This window comes from Ranitomeya variabilis, chromosome 6, assembly GCF_051348905.1.
Source record: "Ranitomeya variabilis isolate aRanVar5 chromosome 6, aRanVar5.hap1, whole genome shotgun sequence".
Taxonomy (NCBI): domain Eukaryota; kingdom Metazoa; phylum Chordata; class Amphibia; order Anura; family Dendrobatidae; genus Ranitomeya; species Ranitomeya variabilis.
Window position 1 is genome coordinate 385303020 of NC_135237.1, and position 22905 is coordinate 385325924.

Sequence of the window (22905 nt, forward strand, 5' to 3'; positions counted from 1 at the left end):
CTGTGTGCGCGCATGTATTCCAGTTGTCTACATTATCTTGGGTATGCTTGTTATAGACACGCATGCTCATTCCTTTTTGTTATTGTGATATGTTTAATAGCCACCGCATGTATAGCAGTTATATCTCTGTATAGCACTCCGTTGTCTCTAATTGACTGTATGTCTATTATTTTTTTCAGTGAGGTTTGATAAAGACCTATTACGGGGTCGAAACGTTACCTTGACAAAAATTTTTTTTTTCTATTTCTGTGGTGACTCAAATAAATACCTGATTTATGTTATGCATTTGAAAACCTACACACTGAGTGCGGCTGTTTTTCTATTTTATGCGTCGCATGCGACGGGCGCACACATTCACCGCCAGCCTCTGCTATCTTGATGACAATGTTAGTATGTGCACGCCGACCTGCAGAGGAGGAGGACGTTGCCGGCGGGAGCGCAGGAAGGTAAGAGGAATTTTTTTTCTTCTCTCTCTCTCTGGGGGGCAGGATGGATACACATACGGGGGGCACGGGCAGAACAAGGGGCTGGGATGATACACATACGGGGGGCAGGATGGATACACATTCGAGGGGCCAGGGGCAGGACAAGGGGTAGGGATGGATACACATATGGGGGAATGGATACACATAGAGTGGGGATAGGGACAGGACAAGGGGATGGGATGGACACACATACGGGGGGCAGGATGGATACACATATGGGGGGCCAGGATGGATAAACATAGTGGGGGCCAGGATGGACACGAACGGCTGGCAGGATGGATACACATGGGGAGCCAGGATGGATACATATGGGGGTGCAGGACAAGGGGCCAGATGGATACATATGGGGACAGGATGGAGATATGGGGGGGGGGCAGGACAAGGGGCCAGATGGATACATATGGGGGGTAGGATGGATATATGGGGAAGGGCCAGGATATTGGGGGGCCAGGTTGCATACATATAGTACAGGCAGGATACATATATATATATATATATATATATGGAGGGCCAAGATGGATTTATGGGGAGGGGGAAGGATAAGGGACCAGGATGCATATGTATTGGGGGGGCAGGATGGATATATAGAGAGGGGCCAGGATGGATATATATGGGGGGCCAGGTTGCATATATGTGGGGCTAGGATGGATATATGGGGGGCAGGACAAGAGACCAGGGAGCATATATATGAGGGGGCCAAAATGGATATATGGGAAGCCAGGACAAGGGACCAGGAAGAATATATGGGGGTCCAGGAGAGATATATGGTGGGGCAAGACAAGGGAAAGTGAGGGCTAATATGTATAGCTGGGGAAGCGGGATGGATATCTGGGGGTCAGGCTGAACAAAGGACATAGGGGGCCAGGCAGGAGCATATCATAAAATAAAGGGTGCCAGGCTGGGGCATATTATAAAATATAGGAGGCCAGGCAGGGCGAGATTATTAAATAAAGGGGGCCAGGATGAAGGACTTAATTACTCTTCGAGGGCCAGAATGAGGAGCATGCTATATTAGTTTATGGTGACAAGTGGGGAACATAATTTCTTTAGAGTTCAATTAGGGACATTATTACTACTGTAATATTATTTACTTTTTAGGAAACTGTTTTCCATGGAGGAAACAAAACGGAGGTCCTGTTACTGTGCAGGGCGGCATTACGTTGCTTTTCTTCTTCATCTGACGTAGTATAGAAGTCAGGGAAAAAGTGGGGAAAGTTCTCTGGAAGCGATCAGATATTGATGACTGTGTGTTATGTTTTGCAGAGACAAGTCCTGGCTGGAAGAAGTGATGGCGGTCTATGCTGGATGAAGAAGAAAAGCAAAGATGAAGGACTTCAACTACAGACATCACTGGTGAGTAAGTGTATTACATGTACATGCACACTATACACTATATATTGTGCACAGAGCTCCTGTGTATAATGTCACTGGTGATCACTGTATTTCCTGTACACTGACACTATATACAGATCTCCTGTGCATAATGTCACTGGTGATGGTGATCCCTATATTACCTGTAAACTATACACTATATACAGAATTTCTGTGTAATATGTCACTGGTGGTCCCTGTATTACCTGTGAACTGACACTATATACAGATCTCCTGTCTATACTGTCACTGGTGATCCCTGTATTACCTGTACACTGACACTTTATACAGAACTCCTGTATACAATGTCACCAGTAATCCCTGTATTACCTGTACACTGACAATATATACATATCTCCTGTGTATAATGTCACTGGTAATCACTGTATTACCTATACACTGATATTATATGCATATCTCCTGTGTATAATGTCACTGGTGATCCCTGTATTACCGGTAAACTAAACACTATATACAGAGCTCCTGTGTATAACGTCACTGGCGATCCCTGTATTAACTGTGAACTGACACTATATACAGATCTCCTGTGTATATTGTCACTGGTGAGCCCTGTATTACCTGTACATTGACACTATATACAGATCTCCTGTGTGTAATGTCATTGTAATCACTATATTTCCTGTACACTGTGTTAGGTGTCAAGTTCCCGCTTCTGCACAGGGGGAATCTCAAACCATCTCCTCTGTGGTCTCCCATTCTTCTCCAGCCGCAGTGGAGCCTGAGACATCGGTCCCAGCGTCTAGCTCAGGCTGATACTGGGCGACTGGTTACTACTGCTCTTCCAGGCTCTGCCTTTGTTGCCAGCACTGATCAGCAGCGAGCAGGTCTTTCTGGGACTAAGTCCTGCTTTTTCCATACTGAGCATGCCCACGGGACGATCTCCCATTGGAGGTTGGGGGTCACATGCTCAGGTCCTGTTGTGGCTCCTATTGGACCATCTGGAAGGTCTTGTAACACTGCCGCTATAAAAGGTTCGCATGGCCGCTCGGCCATGCGCTAGTGTACACTTGTAAACGTGTGTGTTGATGTGTGAAAGTCGCTCTTTATTCATCCCCTCCCTTGTGTTTGACTGCTCGCGTAAGGTGGATGATTGCTATCTAGCGCCCAACTTAGTTATCTGCACTTGAATACACAAAACAGAGTCTAATTGCTGTGACCGCCAGTTCGGCGCCGTGCGCTATCACAGCGCTTTCCTGACCCAAGTCTGGGTGGTTAGTGGCATCCGCTAGAGCGGCACCGCACGCATTCTCATGCATCTAAATTATTATTTCAGCCACTCTGACACCCCAGTTGCGGTGTCGAGCGCAAGAGGTCTAGATGAACTCTAATCACGAGTCTTGGGATAGAGTTCTGTGACTCCTTGCTTGTGCTCTTTGTGCAGTACCGGGACCCTGTGATGCATCAGGGTTCGCTTTCTTCATATTGGGTGAAGTTAACCCGTGTGTGAATCCATATTGTACCACCATATAGTCCGTCATTACTCAGCAGCAGGTTCCGTCTTTGCACGGTGGACCCCGGGCTGCGAACGCACCTTATACTATCTTTCTCTTTCCCCTATGACGGCACCACGGAGAGAGGGATCCACCCTCAGGGACAGGAAACCTACAGGTGAAAAAGGCGGTACCTCTCTCCCACATCGTTGGTTTCCTGTCCCTGATGGGGAACCTACAGCGTACCCACCCTTCACTCAAATTCTTAGGACGGACCCAGCTTACCTCCCCAAAGTCTAGTCACAGTTTCATAGGACCCAGGAGATCTCCTTGCTCTCTTTCTGTCCCAGTCCCAAGAATAAAAGGGAAGAAGTACTGCATACTTTAGATGTAAAAAGATGCCTGGTCCAATATCTGACAGCCACAAGAGAGTGTAGGAAGGATAGTGCTCTGTTTTTCTGCTTCCAGGGTCCACGAAAAGGACAAAAAGCGTTGAAGGCCACACTGGTGAGATGGATAAAAGATGCCATCACCCTATCCTACTCCTCTTGTGGGGCGGCTATCCAGGAGGACATAAGAGCCCATGCAACCAGAGCAGTGGCATCATTCTGGGCGGAGAGAGCGGGCGCTTCAATACATCAGATATGTAGAGCTGCCACATGGTCTTCCCCCTCTACATTTTTCAAACACTACCGCCTAGACTTGACCTCTTCTTCAGATCTTACCTTTGGGAAAAGGGTTCTGGAGGCAGTGGTCCCCCAATGTACAATCTTTGTAATTCTCTCCGTTGTGCCGTCATGGGGGAAAGGGAAAATCGTAGTTACTTACCGATAACAGTATTTCTCTGATCCCATGATGGCACCCGTACATTCCCTCCTTTTCACACACAGGTGTGCACACTAGAGTGAGTTACTCATTAGTATTTAGTCACGCAGTGCCTCTATTTAGCTTAAATTGAATACATTTTGTTTTGTATAACCATTTGAGTTGCAGCTAGAAGTTCTGAATAATGCTCTGTAAACCAACTAATGTGGGAGAGAGGTACCACCTTTTTCACCTGTAGGTTTCCTGTCCCTGAGGGCGGATCCCTCTCTCCGTGGTGCCATCATGGGATCAGAGAAATACCGTTATCGGTAAGTAACTACGATTTTCTAATTATTTGGTGCATTCCGCTAGCCCTAACATTACTCTAGCGCCAGGGTCTGGCTAGTAATGACGGACGAACAGCAACCCTTGCGGTACAACCAGCAGCTGGAACGCAGGTTGGCGGCTCTTGAGCGCACAACCTCAGCTGTGGATGTTACCGCAGTAGCTGTTCAGGCTGCTAGCGTGGCTGCAGCAACTTTGTCCACTGCCACCCCTGTTCCGACGCTATCTCGTCTCCTGCTGCCAGATAAATATTCTGGAGATAGCAAATCCTGTAGGGGTTTTGTGAATCAGTGCTCTATACACCTAGAGTTCCTGGCTGCACGTTTCCCCACAGAGCGGGCTAAGGTGGGATTAATTTTGTCTCTCCTGTTGGATAGGGCGTTGGAATGGACTACGCCGATGTGGGAGTGTGGCAATCATGTGGTGCAGAGTGCTCTGCTGTTCCTGAGCACTCTGAAACATGTCTTTTTAGGACCTCGAGTCACCCATGATACGGCGCTCCCAGGGCCGGCTCCAGGTTTATGAGGGCCCCGGGCAAAAGAGTCTCATTGAACCACCCCCCCTTTAACACATACCACGATTCATGATGCCCAGATACAGCAGAGAAATATAGCTATAGTACAATGCCAGATTTTACTTCTTACATGAGTGATAGCTATTGAAAATTCTGCAGTGTATATATAAAGGACAGGAGGAGTGGTACTGTGCAGTGTATATGCAGGACAGGAGGAGTGGTACTGTGCAGTGCATATATACAGGACAGGAGGAGTGGTACTGTGCAGTGTATATATACACGACAGGAGGAGTGGTACTGTGCAGTGTATATATACAGGACAGGAGGAGTGGTACTGTGCAGTGTATATATACAGGGGAGTGGTACTGTGCAGTGTATATATACAGGACAGGAGGAGGATACTGTGCAGTGTATATATTCAGGGGAGAGGTACTGTGCAGTGTATATATACAGGGGAGTGGTACTGTGCAGTGTATATATACAGGGGAGTGGTACTGTGCAGTGTATATATACAGGGGAGAGGTACTGTGCAGTGTATATATACAGGGGAGTGGTACTGTGCAGTGTATATATACAGGACAGGAGGAGTGGTACAGTGCAGTTTATATATACAGGGGAGTGGTACTGTGCAGTGTATATATACAGGGGAGTGGTACTGTGCAGTGTATATATACAGGACAGGAGGAGTGGTACTGTGCAGTGTATATACAGGGAAGAGGTACTGTGCAGTGTATATATACAGGAGGAGTGGTACTGTGCAGTGTTTATATACAGGAGGAGTGGTACTGTGCAGTGTATATATACAGGAGGAGTGGTACTGTGCAGTGTATATATACAGGAGGAGTGGTACTGTGCAGTGTATATACTTCAACAGCCACCCAACCCAGGCCCCCAGCACCTGTCCTATATATATATTATACTGTATCTATACAGGCTATATTATACACTCACTGGCCACTTTATTAGGTACACCTGTCCAACTTCTTGTTAACACTTAATTTCTAATCAGCCAATCACATGGCGGCAACTCAGTGCATTTAGGCATGTAGACATGGTCAAGACAATCTCCTGCAGTTCAAACCGAGCATCAGTGTGGGGAAGAAAGGTGATTTGAGTGCCTTTGAACGTGGCATGGTTGTTGGTGCCAGAAGGGCTGGTCTGAGTATTTCAGAAACTGCTGATCTACTGGGATTTTCACGCACAACCATCTCTAGGGTTTACAGAGAATGGTCCGAAAACGAAAAAAAATCCAGTGAGCGGCAGTTCTGTGGGCGGAAATGCCTTGTTGATGCCAGAGGTTAGAGGAGAATGGGCAGACTGGTTCGAGCTGATAGAAAGGCAACAGTGACTCAAATCGCCACCCGTTACAACCAAGGTAGGCCTAAGAGCATCTCTGAACGCACAGTGCGTCGAACTTTGAGGCAGATGGGCTACAGCAGCAGAAGACCACACTGGGTACCACTCCTTTCAGCTAAGAACAGGAAACTGAGGCTACAATTTGTACAAGCTCATCGAAATTGGACAGTAGAAGATTGGAAAAACGTTGCTTGGTCTGATGAGTCTCGATTTCTGCTGCGACATTCGGATGGTAGGGTCAGAATTTGGCGTAAACAACATGAAAGCATGGATCCATCCTGCCTTGTATGGAGCATCTTTGGGATGTGCAGCCGACAAATCTGCGGCAACTGTGTGATGCCATCATGTCAATATGGACCAAAATCTCTGAGGAATGCTTCCAGCACCTTGTTGAATCTATGCCACGAAGAATTGAGGCAGTTCTGAAGGCAAAAGGGGGTCCAACCCGTTACTAGCATGGTGTACCTAATAAAGTGGCCGGTGAGTGTATATACTGTATCTATACAGGCTGTGCTGGGGGCCTGGGCTGGGCGGCTGCTTAAGTATATAATATATATATGTATATATATATATATATATGTCAGCTGTAACGGCCCAGCCCATGGCCGCCCCAGGTCACCCACACTCAGAATACAGCGATAGCATCGCACTCACTCAGGCGCGGGTAGGAGCTCCTCCAGAATCTGCCTGATAAGTTTAGCAGTGTAGCCAGGGGCGGAGAGCAGAGCAGGAGAACGTGCTCTCTCCGCCCACAAACAATGTCAGGCTGGCTGCGTTCTTAACCCCTATTTGCCTGGCCCTGCACTGACTGAGAAGATGCTTGTGCCAGTGCAAATTGAAAGGGTAAGCGGCCAGATGGATCTATGACAGCGTGAGTGGGCCCCCCCATCTCGCCAGGGCCCCGGCATGTGCCCGGGTGTGTCGGGTGCTGATGCCGGCCCTGGGCGCTCCAACTGTTGGCATTGACTCAGTGTTCGTCCTTGAACAGACATTTTGGTGTCCAATTCCGCACCTTAGCATCAGAGCTGGAGTGGTCGGATAAAGCCCTTATCCCTATATTTTGGAGGGGGCTGGCTGACCATGTGAAGGACGCTTTGGCCACTAGGGAGATTCCCGCCACACTGGAGGAGCTAATAGCTGTATCCACTCGTATTGACCTCCACTTTTATGAGCGGAGGTTAGAGCGAGCCCAGTGTAGGCAGAGGTTTTGGCTGGCTCCCACCTTTGCCAAACCTTTGGAATCTCCGGTCCAGGCACCAGAGTCACATGAGGCCATGGAAGTATCACGAGCGGGATCTAAGTTCCGGACCGCTCGTGCACTCAAGGTCTGTCATGTCTGCCGGCAGTCAAGACATCTTGCCATCAGATGATCCCAGCGGTCGTGGAAACATCAGCATCTAGTGGTAGTAGGTGGAGGTACACTAGACACGGCGACGTTTGCCTCCAAATTGTCCTTTAAGAGGACAATTACTATAGGCTGCTTCACTCATTCGGTAGAGCTTTGCGTGGATTCCGGGGCGGAGGGCAATTTTATGTCTTCAGCCTTCACCCAACGACACGCAATACCCCTGGTGATGTTTGCTCAACCAGTGACCGTATGAGTAGTGAATGGGTCGACACTGCCCTCACAGATAACACACCAGACCATCCCTTTTACTCTATCCATGTCGCCATCTCATCAGGAGATTATATCTCTGCTAGTCATTCCTGAGGGAATTGATGAGGCCCTGTTAGGGATACGTTGGCTACGGTACCACTCTCCTCATATTGAGTGGTCCACAGGCAGAATATTGGGATGGAGTGAATCTTGTGGGGTAGATGTCAGAGGGAATGCGTTCAGGTTGCTACTACTGAGGTACCCACAGATCTTTCCTCTCTCCCCAAGCAATATTGACCCTATGCGGATGTGTTCTCCAAAAGGGCTGTGGAGACCCTTCCACCTCACCGCCCCTATTACTGTCCAATTGACCTCTTGCCTGGTGCTGAGCCTCCCCAGGGTTGAGTTTATCCGTTATCTCTCCCGGAGATGGAGGCAATGTCACAGTACATCCAGGAGAATCTGGCAAGAGGATTCATTAGGAAGTCAGAGTCACCTGTAAGGGCTGGGTTCTTCTTCGTGCAGAAGAAGAACGGGGAACTACGTCCATGCATAGACTACAGGGGTCTTAACGCCATCACTGTTAAGAATAAGTATCCTCTGCCCCTGATATCTGAGCTCTTTGATAGGCTTCGGGGAGCAAGGATATTTACAAAACTAGATCTGCGGGGTGCTTACAACCCGATTCGCATCCGTGAGGGGGACGAATGGAAGACAGCTTTTAACACCAGGGATGGGCACTATGAATACCTAGTGATGCCCTTTGGGCTCTGTAATGCCCCAGCCATTTTCCAAGACTTTGTAAATGATATCTTCCGGGATATGCTCTTCAACTTGGTCATAGTAGTAATCTGGATGATATTCTCATCTACTCTCCAGATATTGACTCCCACCGGAGAGATGTTTGCAGAGTCTTCGACCTCTTACGGGCAAATTCCCTCTACGCCAAGTTGGAGAAATGTGTGTTTGAGCAGGAGTCCTTACCTTTCCTGGGCTATATCATCTCCGCTCAGGGATTGGCTATGGATCCTGCCAAACTACAGGCTGTGATAGACTGGCAAGAACCCCATTCTCTTAAAGCGGTGCAGCGCTTTATGGGGTTCGTTAACTATTATCACCAGTTCATCCCTCATTTCTCAACTTTGGTAGCTCCCTTGGTAGCCCTCACCAAGAAGGGAGCAAATCCCAAATTGTGGTCTGAGGAGGTCTCCATGGCCTTCACTTCTATTAAGTCTCATTTAGCTAGCGATCCCATCATACATTGCCTCGATGTAGATAAACGGTTTATAATGGAGGTGGATGCCTCATCCGTTGGTGCTGGAGCAGTCCTCTTCCAAAAGGATGCTCAAGGTTGGAAGCATACTTGCTTCTTCTTTTCCAAGACCTTCACACCAGCATAGAGGAATTATTAAATCGGGGACAGGGAGTTGCTAGCCATGAAGTTTGCTTTCTCAGAGTGGAGACATCTTTTGGAGGGGGCTCGCTTTCCCTTCCAAGTTTTCACAGACCACAAGAATTTGGTGTACTTACAGACAGCCCAGCAGCTAAATTCTCACCAGGCCAGATGGTCCCTGTTCTTCTCCTGGTTACATTTCACTCTTCACTTTCTCTCCGGGGAAAAGAACATTCGTGCCGACGCTCTCTCTCGCTCCGTTGTATCATCATCTGAGGAGGAAGAGGAGCCTCGGCTTATTGTCCCTTCTGAGAGCCTGAGAACCATGGCTCCAGTTTCGCTAGAGTCTGTGCCCCCAGGCAAGACCTTTGTACCATTGCATCTGTGACCGGAGGTTCTATCTTTGGCTCATTCGTCCAGGGTGAGTGGACACTTTGGGACCAAAAGGATGTCTGAGCTTCTGGCAAAGACGTACTGGTGGCCGCATATGGCTCGTGACGTTAGAGACTATATTTGGGCATGTGTCTCCTGCACCAAGAATAAGTCTCCTCGACAATGGTCAACTGAGTTACTTTATCCCCTGCCGGTGGCAGACAGGCCTTGGGATATGGTCAGGGTGGATTTTGTGGTGGGCTTACCTAAGTCCCGTGGCCGCACTATCATTTGGGTAATCACTGACCATTTTTCTAAAATGGTGCACTTGGTGCCGCTTCCATGGCTACCTTCTGCATGGGTTTTGGCAGCATTGTTTATAAAACACATTTTCCGCCTACACAGTATGCCAGACAAAATTGTCAGTTACCGGGGTCTCCAGTTTGCGTCTCGGTTCTGGAGAGAGCTTTGTTGTCTACTCAGTATCAAGTTAAATCTCTCTTCAGCATACCATCCCAAGATGAATGGGTTGGTAGAGAGGGCCAACCAGACCTTGGTCACATATCTGCAACATTTCATTTCTGCCAGGCAGGATGACTGGGCATTCTTGCTACCTTGGGCGGAGTTTGCACTGAACAACGCCGTAGCCGACTCAACTGGGCAGACCCCATTCCTCCTTAAATACGGTCAGCACCTGCGGGTTCCTGTGCCTATGCCCGTGTCTTCCGCCAACTCCAGTGTGGCAGACTGGGCTGTGGAGGCACGGGACATTTGGGACCGCACTCAGGATGCCATCCAGGCCTCCAAGGAGAGAATGAGGTCCCCTGCCGATGCACATCGGCTTCCCGCTCCGACTTCTGCTCCTGGCGATTTAGTGCGACTCTCTGCCCGTAACATCAGGCTGCGAGTTGAGTTCACTAAATTTGCACCTCGCTACTTGGGTCCATTCAAGGTCCTAGAACAGGTTAACCCTGTGATCTACCATCTGGCCCTTCCTCCATGCCTAGGTATCACCAACATCTTTCATGTGTCCCTCTTAAAACCCGTACACATGTACCGGTTTTACGAGTCATCTGCCGGGACATCGGGTTAGTCTACGGACGATTACGAGGTGAACACAATATTGGGGTGGAAGGTGGTACGTGGTAAAATATGTTATTTGGTGGATTGTAAGGGTTATGGCCCAGAGGACAGGTCCTGGGAGCCTCCTGAGCACATTCGAGCTCCGCAGCTCAAAGCTGCCTTGGAGCATAGTGAGGTCCAAGGAGGGGGGCCCTAGGAGGGGGGGTAATGTTACGTGTCGAGTTTCCACTTCTGAACAGGGGGAATCTCAAACCATCTCTTCTGTGGTCTCCCATTCTTCTCCAGCCGCAGTGGAGCCTGAGACGTCGGTCCCAGCGTCTATCTCAGGCTAATACTACTGGTTACTACTGCTCTTCCAGGCTCTGCCTTTGTAGCCAGCACTAATCAGCAGCGAGCAGGTCTTTCTGGACTAAGACCTGCTTTTTCCATACTGAGCATGCCCACGGGACGACCTCCCATTGGTGGTCGGGGGTCACATGCTCAGGTCCTGTTGCGGATCCTATAGGACCATCTGGAAGGTCTTGTAGCACTACCACTATAAAAGGTTCGCATGGCCGCTCGGCCATGTGCTAGTGTACACTTGTAAACGTGTGTGTTGATGTGTGAAAGTCACTCTTTAATCATCCGCTCCCTTGTGTTTGACTGCTCGCGTAAGGTGGATGATTGTTATCTAGCGCCCGACTTAGTTATCTGCACTTGAACACACAAAACAGAGTCTAAATGCTGTGACCGCCAGTGTGGCGCCGTGCGCTATCACTGTGCTTTACTGACTCACGTCTGGGTGGTTAGTGGCATCCGCCAGAGCGGCACCGCACGCACTCTCGTGCATCTAAATTATTATTTCATTCACTCCGACACCCCAGTTGCAGTGTCGAGCGCAAGAGGTCTAGATGAACTCTAATCCTGAGTCTTGGGATAGAGTTCTGTGACTCCTTGCTTGCGCTCTTTGTGCAGTACCGGGACCCTGTGATGCAACAGGGTTCACTTTCTTCATACTGGGTGAAGTTAACCCATGTGTGAATCCATATTGTACCACCATATAGTCCGTCATTACTCAGCAGCAGGTTCCATCTTTGCATGGTGGACCCCGGGCTGCGAACGCACCTTATACTATCTTTCTAATTATTTGGTGTGTTCCGCTAGCCCTAACACACTGACACTATATACAGAGCGCCTGTGTATAATGTCACTGGTGATCACTGTATTACCTATACAATGACACTATATACATAGATCCTGTGTATAATATCACCGGTGATCACTGTATTACCTGTACACTGACACTTTATACAGATCTCCTAAGTATAATGTCACTGGTGATCACTGTATTATCTGTACATTGACACTATATAAGGAGCTCCTGTGTATAATGTCCCTGGTGATCACTCTATTACCTGTACACTGATACTATATACAGAAATCCTGTTTATGTCCCTGTTGATCACTGTATTACCTGTACACTGACACTATATACAGAACTCCTGTGTATAATGTCACTGGTGATCCCTGTATTACCTGTACACTGACATTATATACAGATCTCCTGTGTATAATCTCACTGGTGATCCCTGTAAACTGACAGTATATAAAGATCTCCTGTGTATAATGTCCCTGGTGATCACTGTATTACCTGTACACTGATACTATATACAGATCTCCTGTGTATAATTTCACTGGTGATCCCTGTATTACCGGTACATTGACACTATATACAGAGCTCCTGTGTATAATATCACTGATCACTGTATTGACTGTACACTGACACTATATACAGAGCTCCTGTGTATAATGTCACTGATGATCATTGTATTACCTTACACTGCCACTATATACAGAGCTCCTGAATATAATGTCACTGGTGATCACTGTATTACCTGTACACTGACACTATATACAGAGCTCCTGTGTATGTCACTGGTGATGACTGAAGTACACTGGCACTATATACGGAGCTCTTGTGTATAATGCTACTGGTGATCACTGTATTACCTGTGCACTAACATTATATACAGAGCTCCTGTATATATTGTTACTGGTTATCATTGTATTACCTGTACACTGACACTATATGCAGAGGTACTGTGTATAATGTCACTGGTTGTAATAACAGTGTTGTGGTTTGTATTCATGATCAGTATTGTAGTATTCGGTCACTATGTGGTGGTAATTTGTGGTCTGGTCATGGTGTGGTGGTGTTTGTCCCTTGTATGTAGTACTACTTGGTCACTATGTAGTCTGGGCATGTTGTAGTGGTATTTCTTCCCTGTATGTGGTAGCATTGGTCTTGGTATAGTGGATTGTGCTGTGTATGGCTGTCACTTGTTCTCTCTGATATTAATTAGGAGAATACTCTTTATTTCCATTAGAGATTAGATACTTGGTACACAACGGCAGAGATGCACTTATAGGGGTTTTCCTGTGAAAAAGTAATCACCTATCCACAGGATAAGTGATAATGTATTGATTGGTGGGGGTCTGACTACTTAGACCCATTCAGTAAAATGTGGAACTTTTTATCCCCATTAGACTGGAGTGGCATGTCTGACTTGACCACTGATCTATTCATTCCCTCAGTGGCTGCACTTGTTTTTTTCTAGAAGCCCCAAAGAGAATGAATGGAGCTGCTGTCAGATATCCCACCTGCCACTCCATTTTAAAATGGGAATAAGTGTCCTATCATTGATAAAATGTCCTCATTGTTCTGATTGGTGCAGTTTCCAATGCTCGGACCTAAGTGATCACCTATCCTGTTGAGGCCATGGACCTGTGATGACTTGTTTTAACCAAAAAACTCCATTAATGTAAACTACCGTAATTATACATCCCAGTTATGGGGGAGCACAGTAGATGTGCAGAAGACGCCTGTGTTTTACAGCCGATGCTCCACTATAATGGGGATAACGGCTGACAGATATTTGCATATAGCTGTTGGGTGGGCCCATAGAGTCCATTCCCCTGGTGGGCCCCAGACACTCCAGTCCGACCTTGCTCTGAAGTCTTAATCCCAAAACTCAGGCATGTGTCTTAGTGTCCTTAATTAGGATTAGGAAGTTAACATCATTGAGCCCTGTTAGACAACCTGAAAAACCTGATCTGGAGCACAAGAGAGGGAAGCAGACCAAGATGAATGAAGCAGGGCTTTCAATATGTGGAACAGATGTGTAACACCAGTTTATCAATATTTTACCAACATCACACATTTTACCTTCCTTTCTTCTGATGATTATGAGGATCAATAAGGATATGCTATATCACTAGTAAACACCTTTTAAATTATTACATTTTATCTACCTTCAGTTTCCATTTGTGAGTACTCCTTGCAGGCAGATTTATATAGTTCCTATTAAGTTTAATAACAAAAGAACCGTGTATTAATATCCAACTTGTGGCAACTGAGATTTTTCATTTACCTCAATGTTTTCTCATTAACTACTAAACTACTACAATCCCCTCTTACCCATGCCCTTTTCTGGAAAAGTAGTAATTTAATAGTTGACAAGCCTTGTTTTAGAATACCTTTCAATTTCTTCTCCTCTTGACATCCCACCCGTACTACTAAAAAACACAAAAGGCATTGTCTGTTCACTGTCCCTAACATCGTGTCCTATCTATAAAAATGAGTTTCCGTTTTCACCCTCCACTAACCTACCTAAACTCAATATTTTTATTTCCGTGTGTGGCACTAAGAACTCCCTGGCAGCATGCTTAGTGTATATGGTTATGTTTCATCCACTTTGACTCCTACTTTAACGCCCTAAATTCAGTTACTTGTAGCTCAAAAACATCTTCAGAATCCGCACATTGAAACAGCAAAAACACTCATTATTTCTTTGTCTAATTCATGTTGTGAATTTTGCCAGTCATCACTAATTAGTAAAATCTATGGTCAATCATCGAAATCCATCCTTCCTTGCATATAATTGGAGTACAGGACACAGCCTGTGTTTGCTGAATTTGCAATCACGAATTGCACAAATCCAGCTTCACAACTGAAATAAAGTAAAATACATATGTTTATTGAACCAGGTTGGTTCTTTGTTGGTTTCTGTATCCTATGTACTTCATCAAGTTTCTATGTATATGGATCAATACATTTGGGGATTTTACCCTGTTTGGGCAATGAAGCCGGATTTGTGTAATTCGCCACTACTAATATGTCTTCTAGTTTATAAACTTTCCCTTCTCCAGTCTATCCCGAATACTGGAGCCAAGCTCATCAATCTTTTCAGCCACTAAACAGATGCCTCCACCCGTGCCAGTCATTGCACTGGTTACCCATCTAATTTAAAATATAAAGTAAACTTCTCACACATACTCACAAAGCTCTCCACAGTGCTGCATCGCACTACTCTCTGTTTGAATAATGTTGTACAATGTGTTAATTAATAATGTTAGATATTTTTTACATGTGTTCTGAGTTGTAAAGTGCTGCAGAACACGGTATGTTGGCCGTATAAAAACTATCATTATTATTTAGATAAAACTGTATTTATAACTAATATTAATTAATTGATCACTGTTCAGCGCAATATGTATCTGGAGAAAACAAATTTCTTTTCATGTAAGCCAAAAAGTAGGTGGTATGTATATCGAAGACTCCTTTGCTTATGAATTAGTTTCTGATGAATGACCTTGGAAAACCCATAAATACATTCACAATCACTATGAGAGAGGTAATTAAGTATAACGTACATACTAGTTGAGGAAGCTCTAACATCTTCATTGTGCATCGATTAGTTTAGATGGTTCAATGTCATAGAGCTGTCATATGTCACAGCTGAAAATAATATCACCGCACATTTCATAATGTGATTTTAAACAGGTAGAACCTAAAACATACAATGTAATATCTCAATTTTCTTAAAACAAAGTGCTAAAGAGTTAAATGACAAATTTAGCGCCGGTTCATTTTTACTGTCAGGAGTCCCCGGCAGTATTCTACTATATCATAATCCTATATTATCAGTATAAATTGTATAAAACGTTTATACTGTCGCTATCTTGTCACCTGTCATCCACACGTTGAGATATATAATCTTCCCATATTTCATCTACAAGTACATTCGCATTACACTTACATTCTTCCAGAAAGCATCTCATTTCCTCCAGCACGCACGGAGCTTGTATGTTACATATAATCTTCTGTAGTTTCTGAATCATTGGTGTCCTCTGCTGAATAAAAATGTCACACATTGTTAGATAAAGTAATTTCTCATTCTATTAAAACATTTCATGAGCAAATGAAGCTTCTATTTTTCTGTGTCATGTGGGAAAATAGTGGATTGGATTTATCTCCTCGTATGGTGTTCCTGGATCCTTGCCCAGTAAAAGATTCACAGCACGTGTGATCATCTTAGAGCTTAGTAATTAGTTGACGGTCATAATCATGCAAAATAGGAGCTAGCGCACAGAAAAGTCAGACTGCACACATTTCATTCAGCATCCTTATCTAGAAGGGTATAATCAAGGTGCACAACAAAGCAATTACTGTATCTGCATTGCTTCAAAGTCTGCACTCTACATGAACGCCATCAATTTGCTGTTATTATTGTTTTTTTAGTGCTGAGTGCTGCAATATAGCATAGAATTAGGCTGCATACTGATGTATGAACTTTAAATCGAAACTTTTCTGTACTGAGTTTATTGTTTTACTTATCAAAGTCATCAGACTTCTTGTTTTTGATCTATATCAATGAATTCCAAAAAAATGTGTCATGTTGCAGGTAGATTTACAGTTTATTCAGGTTTTCTTCAGCAGTGTTCTAGGCTTATAGTTAATGTATCTGTTGGAAAGGACTGCAGCAAACATTTCATTTTATGTTTGTTAATTAACTGTGTGTATGACAGATGTTAAATTATGTTTAGGTTTTAATAGTGTAGTTATTTTTCTATCCATATGGGCCTCTCTATATATTTTTTTTATCAGATAAATTGTTATTAAACGTAATAAAATTTAAACAGATATTACATGTCACATATTCATACTCATTTTAGGGTGATCTCCCAGGAAAGCGTATAGCAGATCACTATATACTTCCGATATTGCCCCCTCTGTTCTATCATTTTTAAGAATAAACTCTAAAGTGAGATTCGTTTGTATCTTCTGCTTTGTGACTGAAATGCCTGCTGAACCTGTCTATATTGATACAGATTTAGTCCTGGGAACTGAATTTCCTCCTGTAACATTTTGCATGATTTAAGCTTTCCATGGTAAATCAACTGACCTATCAATCTGATGCCCACCTCCTTCCACACACCCAATCCCTTCATGCTACTGAACTCCTGAAAATAAATGTTATCCCAGATAGGCGAAAACCTGGTGAAACATATTACCCCCTAATCTGTTTAATTTTCTGCCATACCTTATGAATTAGATTAATAGTTCTGAGATCCCCATTTTTTGAAAAGTCCCACCTCTAGACCCATGCTCAATGGCAAGGTCTTTATTAAATCCTGCAAACTACTAGGTATCTGTCCCTTCCCTGATGTCTCCCCCAACTTTTATGCAGTCTGAAAAAATGTGGTGCACTCTGTATCCTGGAGCGGAAGGTGCAGGCTGGACAACAGTCACAATGTTTATAGAGAAACAACCGCACACATAGAACTTGAAAGTTTATGCAAAAAATATTTATTTGTGCGTACAGTCATCACCAGGTACTCAATAGCGTGTGAAGGATTTGATGGACAATAAGTTTAGGTTAACGTTTTGACCAAGGATGGTCTTTGTCAAAACCTCACTTTCAGTAAAGGTAAAGGATGTGCCAGGAAGAAAAAAATCAGTCCGGTCTGGGCGGTGTCTGTAGAGGTCTAGGAGCGCTATGTCCGTCTCATTACCAATGAGACAGACATGGCGCTCCTAGACCTCTGCACATCCTTTACCTTTACTGAAAGTGAGGTTTTGACAAAGACCATCCTTGTCAAAGACCACCACTTATTGTCCGTCAAATCCTTCACATGCTATTGAGCACCTGGTGATGACTGTATGGACAAATAAATATTTTTTGCATAAACTTTCAAGTTCTATGTGTGCGGCTGTTCCTCCAACTTTTAGGCAATGTGCACAAGTTGCAGAATTGCCGTGAAAATTTCCATGGCAATTCTGCAGCTCCCTGCTGCTGGAAATACACATGGGGAATTGGCATGCATATTCCTGCTAAACGCTAGCATTTTGCAAGCATAATTAGTAGTGATGAGTGAATATACTCTTTGCTCGGGTTTTCCTGAGCACGTTCGTGTGACCTCCGAGTATTTGTTAGTGTTCGGAGACTAAGCTTTCATTGCCTCAGCTGAATGATTTACAGCTACCAGCCAGGCTGAGTACATGTGGGGGTTGCCTGGTTGCTAGGGAATCCCAACATGTAATCAAGCTGGCCAATAGCTGTAAATCATTCAGCTGTCGGGATGAAAACTTAATCTCCGAACACTAACAAATACTCAGAGGTCACTCGAGCATGCTCTGGAAAACCTGAGCAATGAGTACACTCGCTCATCACTAGTATTTAGCTTGCAGAATGCTAGCACTTTCCAAGCTATCTGTAGCATCGCTTGGAAAACTGATTGACAGGTTGGTCACACTTGTCAAACATAGTGTTTGACAAGTGTGACCAACTTTTTACTGCCTATACAGCATCAATAGTAAGAAGATATAATGTTAAAAATAATTAAAAAAAATAAAAATTGTAATATTCTCACCTTCCGGCGGCCCCGCTGCCTTTCCGCTCCTCGCGATGCTCCAAGCAGCTCCCGTTCCCCGTAATGCCTCACGGCAATGAACCCAGATGATGCAGCGGTCTCGCAAGACCTCTATATCATCACAGGTCATTGTCACAAGGCATTACTGGGAACGGGAGCATCAAGAGGAGCGGGAAGGCTGCGGGAGCCACCGGAAGGTGAGAATATCATGATTTTTTATTTTAATTCTTTTTTATAACAGGGATATGGTTCCCAGAGCCTGGAGGAGAGTCTCTTCTCCTCCACCCTGGGTACCAACTGCACATGATACACTTACTTCCCGCATGGTGGGCATAGCCACATGCGAAAAGTAAGCGGATCAATGCATTCCTATTAGTGTTGAGCATTCCGATACTGCAAATATCGGGTATCGGACGATATTTGCTGTATCGAAATTCCGATACCGAGTTCCGATATTTTTGTGATATCGGAAATCGGAATCGGAAGTTCCTATATGTTCCCAGTCATCTTCGGCGTGTGCGGTGCGTATGGTTCCCAGGGTCTGGAGGAGAGGAGACTCTCCTTCAGGCCCTGGGATCCATATTCATGTAAAAAATAAAGAATACAAATAAAAAATATGGATATACTCACCCCTCTGACGGACCCTGGACCTCAGCGGTGCAACCGGCAGCCTCCATTCCTAAGAATGCAGTGAGTGTAGGACATGCGATGACGTCGCGGTCTTGTGACTGGTCGCATGACCGGTATATCCATATTTTTTATTTTTATTCTTTATTTTTTACATGAATATGGATCCCAGGGCCTGAAGGAGAGTTTCCTCTCCTTCAAACCCTGGGAACCATCCAGGATCACTTCTGATATTTGTGTCCCATTGACTTCCATCGGTATCGGGTATCGGTATCGTTGATATCCGATATTTTTTGGATATCGGCCGATCCAATCCGATACCGATACTTTTGAATATCGGAAGGTATCGCTCAACACTAATTCCTATGTGTGCGGAATCCCCGTGATTCCGCACAAAGAATGAACATGCTGCATTTTTTTGCGGAATGCGATTCTGCTGTGGGAACAAAACGCGGCATGTGCACAAAAAATGCGGAATGCATTAAAAATGATGGGGTGCTTATGTAAGCTTTTTTTTAGCGGAAAACGGCCAAAAAAATGCTAAAAACGCTAAAAGTTATGAAAGTGTGCGCATGGCCTTAAGATGCTAGCATTGTGCAGATAAGAAATATATCCAGGGATCAGGGAGTGCAAGACCTCCCTCCTCTTTCGGCCTCTGCAAAATTTCCTGTTTGAGTCTTGGACTCTTCCTACCGCACACTAATTCACCAAATAATGATTTTATCCTGCGGAACCTACACTGTGGGAGCCAAAAGGACTTTTATATTTAAAGAGTGACTGTCATTTTAATTTTATTTCATAAATCAGTAGTACACATGAAAATAGGCAACTTTGTATTATATCTTATTAGATAAATCTGCTTTTTTCTCCTCCTGGAATAATCTTTCATTTTTTAAATTCTCAAATCATAGGTAAAATCTGTCTTCAGTGAAGACAGATTGTTACATTACTGAGAAAGGACATGACCGTTGCTACTGCTAGGATTTTATGTAGATGGAGGGTGGAGGAGATTTGCCTGTAGCTCATCTCTTCTCCTCACTCCCCTCTTTACATAGAATCTCATTAGTACCAACTGCCATCTCATATATCAGTTATGTAACAATCTGTCTTCACTAAATACAGATTTTACCTGTGAGAATTTTGAAAAGAAATAAGCAATGGGAGAAGAAAAAGAAGCAGATTACTCTGATAAGATATATTACAAAATTGCTTATTTTCAAGTACACTATTGATCTATGACCATAAAAATTCAAACAATGGTAACTCTTTAAGGTCCAGACATGTTTTGCCTGTATTTTAATTGTAGCAATATGGGTGTAGGCATAGAAGTCACATCTGAGCGTTGGCGGCTGAAAAGGACTTGTTGAGCTTATGTTACAGCACCATGCTGGCTCAGTGGTTAGCTGGGATCCTGTGTTCAAATCCCCCAAGGACAATATTTGTTCCGAGTTTTTATATTCTCTCCATTTTTCTGCTGGTTTTCTCTGGGCCCTTCAGTTTCTTCAAATATTCCAATGACATACTGATTGGGAATTTAGCTTGTGATAACCAGTGAGGACAGTGATAATGTCTGTAAAGTGCTGTGGAAATCAATGGCGGTATATGAGTGAGTAAAATAAATAAATAAATAAATAAGCTATCAATAGGCTTGTACAGTCACCTGAAAGAGAGTAAAGCTCTTTGATCCCAAAAGATCAGAGAGAAGCAGAGCATACGTAGTTTATCTATTTCTATTAAGTAAATCTGTGCTATAAAAGTTTACTTACATAAACTAAATGATGGAAAAGTGCAGATGTCATCCGGGCACTGCGATGGAGGAAACTGAGAAGGTAGAGAAAAAGATTACACTATGCACTATGCATTTCAGGGATGGACTGTCCCATTCTTCAGATGCATACAAGTTAGGAATCACTCCCAGTCTTTTATATAGAACAGCTGTAACATGAAATTATAGCGAACAAACAATGTTATATATAAAATACCATGGAAAGCATAAATAAATCACATTAAATAATATTAATACATACATGTAATAACTCCAACAGGCAAAATTCCAAAGACTAAAATAAGGATTATATATAATCCAAAAGGTCGCCGTAAATTACTCTCAGGAAGCGATTAGGAATATTATCAGGTATTTGGTCCAAAATAATGAAACTTAAACCATCAGAATTTTTTGATGAACTGTTAATTTTTTTTGACACATTATGATTTGTAACCCCATTTTTTATATTATGTCTATGTTTGTTAATCTTATTATCGATAGGTTGCATAGTATGGTCAACATATTGAAGACCACAGCTGCACACAAAAGGTACCTTCACACTAAACGATATCGCTAGCGATCCGTGACGTTGCAGCGTCCTGGCTAGCGATATCGTTGAGTGTGACAGGCAGCAGCGATCAGGATCCTGCTGTGATATCGCTGGTCGTTGGTTAAAGTTCAGAACTTTATTTGGTCGTCAGATCGCCGTGTATCGTTGTGTTTGACAGCAAAAGCAATGATACCAGCGATGTTTTAAAATGGTAACCAGGGTAAATATCGGGTTACTAAGCGCAGGGCCGCGCTTAGTAACCCGATGTTTACCCTGGTTACCAGTGTAAAATGTAAAAAAAACAAACAGTACATACTCACCTTCGCGTCCCCTGCCGTCCGCTTCCTGCACTGACTGAGCGCCGGCCGTAAAGTGAAAGCAGAGCACAGCGGTGACGTCACCGCTCTGCTGTTAGGGCCGGCACTCACAGTCAGTGCAGGAAGCGGACGCCGGGGGACGCGAATGTGAGTATGTACTGTTTTTTTTTTTACATTTTACACTGGTAACCAGGGTAAACATTGGGTTACTAAGCGCGGCCCTGCGCTTAGCAACCCAATGTTTACCCTGGTTACCCGAGGACCTTGGCATCGTTGGTCGCTGGAGAGCGGTCTGTGTGACAGCTCCCCAGCGACCACACAGCGACGCTGCAGCGATCGGCATCGTTGTCTGTATCGCTGCAGCGTCGCTTAGTGTGAAGGTACCTTAAGAAATAGACAATGGAAGATGTATTTCAATTTAGAAATTGATTTATGGAAAACACTTCCCCAGTTATCCTTGACTGAAAACTGATACAGCCATTCTTCAACATACCTTTGAAATGTAAGTATAAGGGGTGCACCCCTGTATCAATAATATTTTAAACAGGGTGCAAAACCTAGTCTGTAATAGACTTGAAACAACATGAGAGAGAAAAGACTAGACCAATGACGGTATGCACACCCATAAATAATGAAATTTTTTTTAACAATTTTATTAACACCTCAACAAGACAAACAAAGATAAAACCATTTAAAAGGCCTAAATATAGGACCGATAACACTCACCCCTATATGTATAATGCATAATACAGCATAACCATGGTATACATGATCAGTACCAATCACAATCAAAAAAGTACTTAGGTTATATGCAGGTAATTTCTCATATGCCTGAGTCAGGTATCTCAAATAGCGCAAAGATGTATTAACATGATATAATAGATACAGAGCAAAACAGTATTAAGATAAAGGCATACACTACACTGTAATCGTGCATAGACATCGTAATGACCTTAATAACTGATTATGCTAGTGTTATGGTATTATATAGGCATGCTGAATGCCCACATAGTAATAGCACCGATGTTGCTCTGGCAATATGCATTAAAATTGTATATCCATGCCCCAATCCAATATGAAGCAAGCCACCCACCCAAATTTTAGAGGGTGCGCTGCTAATCAAGGACCATGAGCTCAAAGTTTGAGCCGAGTGTGACAAATAAGCATAAGAGATGGAAGACAC